Source organism: Microtus oregoni, unplaced genomic scaffold (genome assembly GCF_018167655.1).
Source record: "Microtus oregoni isolate MIOR12 unplaced genomic scaffold, Mior012 000034F_ref0000314, whole genome shotgun sequence".
In the NCBI taxonomy this organism is placed as follows: domain Eukaryota; kingdom Metazoa; phylum Chordata; class Mammalia; order Rodentia; family Cricetidae; genus Microtus; species Microtus oregoni.
This window is the reverse complement of record NW_024543093.1, coordinates 3786127-3796429: the sequence shown is the minus strand read 5'-3', so window position 1 is coordinate 3796429 and position 10303 is coordinate 3786127. Positions and strand designations below refer to the sequence as shown.

The 10303-nt window shown below is 42.3% G+C and overlaps 1 pseudogene; it reads right to left on the bottom strand.

Moving 5' to 3' along the window:
• Positions 1 to 9315: 9315 nt before the first annotated feature.
• Positions 9316 to 10038, bottom strand: LOC121432299 (annotated as a pseudogene).
• Between the last annotated feature and the right edge of the window lie 265 nt (positions 10039 to 10303).

The window sequence follows — 10303 nt, the reverse complement described above, 5'->3', positions numbered from 1 at the left end:
AGGAGGATAATTTGTTTCCTTGTGATTTTAAGTCTGTAGTGGTTTAGTATTATGATCCTCATAAATGGACTCCCATGTACCTCGAATTTCCCTATGAATTCTATCAATCATTCTGAAATGTTTATGGATTAACTCATGTTCCTAATGTGCTCCCTTGAAGTATTGCCTAGATATATGATAAGTATGTATGCATGTGTGTGTGTGTGTGCATGCATGCATGCATGCATACTTATATAATGCATATATACACCAAACACTTAGGCTTTTTGTTTGGTTTCCAAGAAGTTTTATAATATGCATCCTTTGCTGGCCCACTGCTCAATATTATGTCCACGTCAGATTCCAGCTAACAGTGATCCTCCTGCCTCTTTCTGCCAAATGTTAAAATTGTAGTTACACTTTTCCATACCTAGGGATAGTTCTGATTTTAACACTTTATTGTATCCAACAATGGTGACTGCATAAGATTAGAGAGAAAACATTAGATATAATCCAACTGGCTAAAGCGTGTTTGAAGCTCTCCTAAGATGAACACTGAGACTCCTTGACAGTGGAGTAGAATGTAAGAAAAGCAAGGTAAGAGTAGGTCGAACATATGGGTTACCATTAAAATTGTACAATGGAGCCGGCGGTGGTGGCGCACGCCTTTAATCCCAGCGCTCGGGAGGCAGAGGCAGGCGGATCTCTCTGAGTTCGAGGCCAGCCTGGTCTAGAAGAGCTAGTTCCAGGACAGGAACCAAAAAAAAAAATGCTACAGAGAAACCCTGTCTCGAAAAAATCAAAAAAAAATTGTATAATGGCTGGTAGGTATGGTAGGTAAGTGGTATTATTACAGTTTTTATGGTTCAAAGAAAAATGCCAAGATATTAAGTGACTTTTTTATCTTTGGATGGTCCTATGTAGTAGAATGAGAGGCTGTATCCAAGACTCTTGGACTTGGAAGCTGGGATTTTTCTACTTTCTTATATGTTCTCCAAACATGGTGAGAGGTGGCTCATCAGTCACTTCCAAGGGCACAGGCATTGTGGTCTTCCATGATTATTCTCCAAGACCAGTGATCATGTCGTTTTAGCGTGAGGAGGGGCCATCTCAATGGCATCTATGTGTAGTTTGCAGAGTTAAATTATTAATTGCCTCGTCACTGGAAAATATGTAATTCTTCTTGATCCAGCATTACTCAATTCAAGCTAAAATGACATTCTGAGCATCATTTATGTAGTTCATCATTCTCTGCGACTTGGTGTTGAAGTTGGAGAGGTACAGGTCTGGATTGAGCCCTTCAGAATCTCTTGGGTAGCAAGCAATACAATTAACAACCACAGAATAGTTCACAGGCAATTTCACATTAGCCCGAGAGCCGATGACAGCAGCAAATGACTTTAAATCAGATCTCTGAGGCACTGGCTACACGCATTGACACTCTCTAACTGAATTGCTGTGGAGAATTCTCTCATGTATAAAATGTGGATTTAAAAATTCCTCAGGAGATTACCTTCGGGATCAAAGGAAATGCTACCTAAAGAGTCCATTTTGATTGCATGTGAGCCTCGGAGCTTGGGCTGTCCTAGAGGATTAAATTCAATGTGCAGGTCTTTTCCTCCTCCACGTGATGCTTTTCACTCATGCATTTAGTTAGAGGCTAAAATCTCTCCAGAGAATAGAAAGAGCCATAACCTTCATTTCTGAAGCCCAAAGGCAAAAAGTAAGGAGACTGCAATGGATTGCTACTGTATAATTCATACATCCTAGGAGGGAAAACTCCAGGCGTGGGATGACTGGGACATGTTTAGATTAAGCAATCTTGGTGATATTCCCTAAAGGAAATGGGTAACTTGTGCTGAAGCCATTTTAAGATGGGGATTAGATTCATAACTTCTGGATCATGAAAGAAGTGGGTATTTTGTGTCTAACTTTGAGGAGCCATAAAGACCTGGCTCATTTAGGGTTGTTTTATGCGATCCACCTTCTAACAGAAAATATGTTGGCTTAGCAATCCCCAGACCAAAGCAGGAGGGAGACAAGACCTAGAACTTAAAAATTCTTGGTGAGACAGATTTCATTTGTGTGGATTTGTATATCATGGTCCCCATTATCATCAGCTCTATTAGAATGCAAACTCTACCATCACTGGAGATGGTGACAACAGCCTGAGTCCCTGTCCCCCACCCCCCACCCCCCAGGCGCTTGCTGGCTATGTGGCAATGCCAAGGTCAGCACAGTTTCCTGCTAGTCAGCAGTCAGGTGTCTTTGTTCTGCTCCAGGCAATCAAATATGATGATGACAGCTTTTCCTTATCACTATTATAGACATATTTCCCTGAGCCCTGTAGAAATGCTGTATTAAAGTAACCTTTGAAAACCTGGTGAATTTTTATTGATAGGTAGAAAAAAATCATAGTTTGAAGTGATACTACGAGTAAGACAAAAATAATTAGTTCACACATAGAAGTGAAATAATAAACATTAAGGATTGCATGTGGGTGAGCCAGGTGTTAGCTGAAAGCCATATTAGATGGAATTCTCCTTGGGAATCATTGCTGCCATAAACCAGGTAGGATGCATCCCCAAGAGAATTTTCTCTGATAGCAAATCAACAATGATAGCAGTCATATTTTCTCTGTCCAAGAGACCAAGGCAGATGTCAGGTTTTCCTCCTTCCCATGGGCTGTTTACAGAACACACTGCCTTGGGCTGCAGGCCCTCCCACAGGTAAACATGTTGGTCTGGTCTGGACCTTTCAGAGTTATTTAAACACATATCAAGGTGGCTGAAAACCAGACATGGGACCCTCCCCTGAGAGTCTAGAGCATTGTTCCTGTAGATGGATGATTCAGATAGACCTTGATGAAGTGGGTCACTCTCCTCTTTCATTCTTCCTTTGTCATTTATTTCTCCTTTTCTCTCAAGTCCCCTTTCTCTTCTTTATCTAGTCTCTTTTTCTCTTTCTCTCCTAGTCAACCTCACTTGAGACTTAAACCCTGAGTTTTATTTTCTCTTTTAAATCATCTCTGTTCCCTTACCCAGATTAGTAGTCATTTGGTTTTAGGCATGCAGATTTTCTACGTCATGTATTGACTCAGTCTTCCCTTTCAGGCATGCCCTTAGAGGGTCATCAGTGCTAAAGTTGTACTGAGCTCAGACCTCGCCTTGGTCTGAGAGCTCAGATGGATTTGCCAATGGGTCCTGTGGGGTTGAATTCATGTTATCAAGAGTGATGCTAATATGTCTTTGGAAGGTGTAGATTATTCGCCATGTCATGGTCACAATTGCTAGCTGTGCAAGTGGAAGGCAGTCAGTTTCTTAAATGAAATAAAGTTTACGGGGGAGCATTTGGGTTGGAGCATTTCCTGGTTCATTCTCCCTTTCATCTTAAAAGTCCTTTCAGCTCTAGGATGTGTTCATTTACATTCATACCTACCTCTGTGTGTCAGGCTGGATGGACTCTGATGAAAGCTACTGCCGCCTTTATCTTCCAGAGCAGGCTGAGTCCAGGAGGGTCAGTGGATGAATTTGTAGAGGCCATCAGAAGACTTGCTGTTACTTTGACCCCGCTGTGTTGTTTTGCTTCCCATCTTTGATAAGTTTCTGATCTTTTAATGACCCTATTACAATGCTTAGTCAAATGCACTTCAAAGTTAATGTTATATACTTAGTATTTTACTTATAAAAAATACTACTGAATATGGAGATCAGGTTAAGTGGTAATCTCTACTGGATGGAAAGAATTAACAAATAAATATGAACAGTAATGAAGAACTATGAGAATAAAGAATGAGTACTTTGAAGTGTAACTCAGTGGGCTGCATGGAAGTCTGTAAGAAGGGGCTTTGTACTTTATTGTAGACCAGAGAATCTCTCTGAAAGAGTGAAAATGAAGGTGAAATTTGCATATAATAATCTGATGCAAATCATGCTGCAGCAAGGCATGCATTGCTCCCGTGCCAGGAAGATCAGACTTTCCCAAACCAATTCATGGTTCCCAGGGAGTTGTGTGCTTCTGATGGATTCACCTAATTAGAGATCTGATAGTTCCATAGTAGCCAACTCTTGCTTTGCACAGGCCGCATATAAACCCAGGTTCTACTTCAGGACAAGCTGTATACTTCAGACTCCAACCGCCAAGGAAAGGGATTGCTGTCTGAAGCACCTGCAGAATCATGGTTGTAGAGTACATTCAGTTTTCTGCCAAGAGAGGCATCTGGTTGACCAGGACTGAGATATGTGGTCAGTGCATCACTAATATTAGCCATTGGTTCACTGACACTTGACTTATGCTTCTGCTTTATTTTTTGAATTAGAATATTTAAAAAGATGCTCAAACTGTGGTAATTGAATGAGCAGGTACAGTTGAGCCCACACATACCCAGGGACCAGGCAGGGCCCACTCTTATCTTATGCAAGCTGGTCTGTGATTGAGCACAGGGCTCTGATGTCATGGAGTGTACTGTGTCTTTGATGTTATCATGAGTTCACATCATTGTCCTTAAATTCCCACTGCACCTGTTGATATTCATACAAGGCTTGCTCTTTGTATTGCTTACTGGCTCTGGGTGGAAGTAGTCTGTCTCTCTGTCTCTGTCTGTCTGTCTCTCTCCCTAAGCCAAAATTTTCATTTTCCTGGAGGACTGTAGTAATAAGGGCTGCGGGGCTGCGTCCCCAGCCCCCCAGCCGCCCCCACGGCTAGCTTATGCCCGAAATAACAACACACAAACTGTATTCATTTAAACACTGCTTGGCCCATTCTCTTCTAGGCTAATTCTCACATATTAATTTAGCCCATTTCTAATCATCTGTGTATGGCACCCCAAGGTGCGCTTACCAGGAAGATTCTAGCCTATGTCCATCCTGGGTCGGAGCTTCATCCCGGGAGCGGGGCATGGCGTCTCTCTTAGGCGTCTGCTCCAGAGGAGAGCTGTCGAGACTCTGAGCTCACTTCCTCTTCCTCCCAGCGTTCTGTTCTGTTTACTCCTCCCACCTATCCTCTAACCAATAAAATGGGCCAGGGCAGTTCCTTTATTAGCCAATGACCTTCCTCCATCAGAGGACTAGGAGGAAAATTTCAAAACAATTATTAAAGGAAAGTATTGCTTCAGAAGGTGTCTCTGGAATAAAACGTGTGGACCCTAGCACACTTCCTTTATAGTACCATTAAATTCAACCGAGCAAAGGCAGTTCATTTGGGGGTGTTCATTGTTACTCCAGGCTCTGTGTCATCTGGGCTATATTAGTGACAGTTGGAACACCCCAATCAATGACTGTATCCTGCGGATCTTTGGCCATCTTTAGGCCAGATGTCATTGCGTTATCTAAGTCTGATGTGGTGCAGATGCAAATCAAGCATCTGGGAGCTGTGAAATTCCAGATGACAGACGTTTGTCCTGCACAAGAACAGGGGTTACGACTGAGAAAAAATTTCAACAACAGCTTTGTAGCCACAACACTGAGTGCAAACACACTATCTGCGGCCTCGGGTGTGAAGGCTGGCCCTTACCACATAGATCAGCGCCAAGAACGCCGAGGGGACAGATGGGCCCGAGTAAGCTAGGGAGATAGCTGATTCACACTGAGACACTTCTTTCTCAAACTCAAGCCAATTGCCCAAGTTAGGGAAAGAAATGGCTGTTCCTCTCGTATTTTCCCTTCAGTAGTAAACACCGCTGAACTGGAACCAAAAGATGGTCTTATAACTGCCTGTGGTAGTTAATATTGTCAACTTGACAGCAACAATAAGACATGCTTCTAAGCATTTCTTGGATGATTATCATTATGTCAAGTGAGGTGGGGAGACTCACTCAAAACAGGTGATGCCCTTTCCTGAGCTCCAGCCCTAGAGTGCGTATAACGCCAGCTTAGTAAGAACATTTAGAGCTCTTTTCTTCTTGACTGCGACCCTGTGTGATCAGTGGCTTTAAGATTCTTCTGGCATGGCTTTCTCACCATGATAGAGAGATAATTCCTACAGATCAGGCACCCAAATAAATTTTTCTCTCAGAGTAATTGTTCTTTCGGAGTATTTTATCAAAGTCATGGAAAGAATACACTACTCAATAGTTGGAAAAGTTCTTCAAACTGTGCTGATTTCTTAATTGCCCCTTTCCAGTGCATTAAGAAATACCTAGCCACTTTCAGCAGGAACTATGATGTGACAAACAGCAAACACAACATACTCTGCCCATGGAAAAGAAGATTTGGGGAACTTACACTGCAAACACACATCTTTGGATTCCAGTACCCTTGCCTATAGGTGAGGGGCTGGGTTGACTCGTATATCATTTTATCGAGTATAAATAAATTAACTTATTATTCCTCCTGGCCCAGCATACTCATTCCACCAGTAAAAGCATGCATCTGAAAGATGTTGAATGACTTTATCATTTAAACCTCTAGTCACAGAGAGGAGATGGGACATAAATCTATCATGTGTCTGGCGGTTCAGTATGCTTAGCGAGCCTGGCACTGTTTAATTAGCCTTTAAGCTGTCCCTCTCCATCACTCCGAGTCAGCACGCACAATGCCGTAGTGATGTATGCTGTGATATTTTCCATTTCCAGAATGAAGCTCTTCCATTTCTTTCCTTCATCCTGAAGAGAGAGGTCTTGCAAATTAGTTGGGAGGATGATGTCAATTTGGTACCTGTTAGCCCTTTCTTTAAACCTTAGTATCTCAATATGCCGCAGGGAGACAAGACTATTTGTATCTTTTAGCCCAAGTTTCTTCTTCTCTACAACAATGATCTACTCGCATTTAGGTCTTGTGACAGCTATCAATTGAGATGAAATATTAAAGACTGACTATAAATACATATTTCCTAGTTCCATTTTACTCTTCTTCCAAGATGCCCCCAAGGGAGATATCAGATTAGGTCTTTTTAAGTTTGGCTTTGAAATGTCATTTTTCTATTAAAAAAAGAAAACAACAGAAAGCAGTGTGAGATCATCCTTCCTTTCTTCTGAATCCTTTCATCTCTGTACAGCCAATCAACATGTCTTCCAGCTTTCAGGTACTCCCCACCTGTCACTGGCTTCTGTCATCAGCATGCCAGACTTCCCTGATGGTGGAGGTGGCCATTCATTCATAGCTTCCGTCACTGATTCAGTAAGCAAATGGGTATTGATTCCCTGAGAAGCACAGATAAATGAGGCCCCTCAGCATAAGTGGGTGGATCTAGTGAAGGGTAGATGGTAAGGAGTTTAGAATAGTGTCACAAATGCTAGACCCGAGACGCCATTGCTTCTTCCTAACCAGCAAACTACAGAGTTAGAAATGGGCATTTGCTTTACTTAGTCTCAGTATTTTTTTCTTAATAGTGAAAAATCTGAGCTAATACATAGAGGGCATTCTCTCCTGATGGCAATTGCTTAGAGTACACTGCTCACGTATCTGTTTTCTGGGAACTGCGTGAACAGATAATCAAGATCAGAGGGCATAATGCATGGGCTGCTTTGTTGGTGGTGAACAGATGACGGATGAACGATGGAGAGAGGAGTCATGGGTTTGCCCACGGAATCGAATCCCTGTGTTGTGAAATACCAACCTCAGGGACTACAAATGAGAAGTTATGACCCCCTCAGGAATAAGTGACCTTTGTAGAGTGAGCTGATTAAACCACATCAATGATTGTTACATTAATTAAAATCATATAAGTTCCAGGGTGGTGTGCACTTATAACCTTAGCACTTGAGAGAATAATGTGTGTGTGTGTGTGTGTGTGTGTGTGTGTGTAGGGTGTCATGAATTTAAGAATGCCTTAGGTTATATCCTATGACCCTGTCTCAAAATAAAGTGACCAAGGCCAGGCGGTGGTGACACACATCTTTAATTCCAGCACTCAGGAGGCAGAGGCAGGTGGATCTCTGTGCATTTGAGGCCAGTCTGGTTTATAAGAGCTAGTTCCCGGAGAGCCAGGGCTGTTACACAGAAATACCTTGTCTTGAAAAGCCAAATAAATAAATAAATAAATAGGTAAATAAATAAATAAGTAAAGTGACTCCCCCAAAATATAAGTTAGATAAACACAGTAAAAGCTAAACTATTTCAATTTGCCATGGCCCCTGCTTTTCTTATGAAAGTCCATGGAGGTAGCACATAACCCACACTGTCTAGAACCTGACCTTAACTGTCTAGTTACTCCTCTCTCCTGCCCATCGTGCCTGGGCAATGCACTGACACACAGCTGCACTTTTCAGGGCAGATATAGCATGAATCAATGTATATCAGCGATCCTCAGGTCCAAGCAATATTCAAACTCATTTCTCTGAGACCTTTGCCTAACAAAGACTTCCACACTTAGGAACCACAAATCAGCATGTACATTAAATACAGCCTGTCAGTTCAAGGGCATGTAGACCTTTCCTCCCGTTATACACAGAACTACCTAAGCAGCTATGTGTGCCCACCCCCACCTTCTTGCATGTACTCCTCTCTTTGCTCTGACTGCTTCCTGTAAAATATTGGACAAGGACATTTCTCATCCCAAGAGCATACATTTTTTTGGCATATTTGTTCTGATTTTATTGCACTGTTAACTTTGCCTCAGGCTCTCAAAACACTGGAATTCTCAAGAATGTCAAATTCTTCTCCTCCTCCTCCTCCTCCTCCTCCTCCTCCTCCTCCTTCTTCTTCTTCTGCCTAGACAAGAGAAAATGACTTATTTTCAATACTGGGAGATTGTGTTTTGTATTCCTGAGCTAAAATGTAATTTCAAGTCACAGGGAATAATGGTGACATTGGAGAGGTGAATGAGATGCTGGTTTTCTGTTCGGGTCATTGCCTTGGTCTTACTTTTTGTTGTGGAAGTATTTAACATTTCCACCCCATCTACCATGGTAGCAAAGCCTCTTGAAAAATCTGTGCCAAATGACTTGCTTACAATTAAAAGCATATGTCTAAACTGCAGGCTCCGGAAATATATATCTTACATTTTATATTTTTCTATATGGCTCTTCTCCAGAGATTCAAATATTAAGGCCATAAATTTTCAACAGTTTCAGAATGATAGCAGGCACTGGAAATAAATGAATGGTCACATTGCTGGAGCTTGGCCATCTCTGGTGCCTGGACCATTTGTGTGCAGCCTTGGGGACTTGATGTGTGGCTTTAAGAAAAGTTAGGCCAATGTGGAAGCTATACAATCGCGTTTTGGGAACAGTATCAGTCTTAGTGTCCATCATGGGTGTCTTAGAGCACATGATTTGATTCTCTCCTTGTTTTGTTTCCTTTCTCCCCCCTCAGTCCAAGTTCAATTGGTACTACAGAAGATTAAGAAGCTGATGCCCTGCTACTACTGGTATACCAGACGATTTGCCCACAAAACAACTCAGGCTGTTTCCAGTACAAGGAGTGGGGTGATCTCCCACCACCCTGAAGGGAAAGTATGTCTTGAATCACAGCACACCTCGTGTTTAAGAAGTACAAAAGATGCTCTTTTCAGGATGCCAGTGCAGTCTGGCATAAAACAACAGCTAGGGCTCACTTCTGTTTGGAGAAAATACTCTTTGCTTTTCTTGACATCAAAGTCAGTGTTATCCCTGGTAGATTTCCAGCCAGCTGGGTTTACTTCACCATGTGTGTCAGTGAATTGGAAGGTTTAGCCTAACTTCAGCATCTAATCTACAGAGCAGTCAGCAGGAAGAACCACTTCTAATGATTTGGTGAAGGATAACTTTGTCATCAGTGACAAAGAGGTTCCGGAAAGAGAGACCTCCATCTGCCTTTAAGACTCCATAATCCCGAGCAGTGGTTCACTCAGAATGGACAGTCCAAGGGTCCCGGTCCTCCTCATTTCTTGCCTGTATTGATCTGGGCCAGATGACAGACGTGAGAATCCACAGATGAACCCATCACTGGACTGTTGAGTTTCTAAACCTTTTCTGCCCTATCATGGAAAGCAATGATCTCCATGGGCACCAAGAAGGGAAGTCAAGATCAGAAAGGAAGAACTTTTCATTGAGGCCGATGCCTTGGAGCTGATTGTCTGGCAGCACAGCTGTGGCTTTGAAGTAGAGGTAGGTTGCCCAATTTTGGCATTTCTAGAAGACATCTTGCTATTGGCAGGGCTGATTCATGGGTCTTAGACTAGAATAACTACAGGAAGGTAGGAAGAGGACTCTATTTGGTTTTGTTTTTATTTTCCTAAGTCCTAAGTTCTTATGCATGCTAAACATGCCCCCTACCATTGAACTACAACACAATACAACTCACAACTTTGTGTTTTGCCTTTATCTTTCTTTCTTTCTTCCTTCCTTTCTCCTTCCTACTCTCTCTCTCTCTTCCCTTCTTTCCTTCTTCCCTCCTTTTCTTTCTTT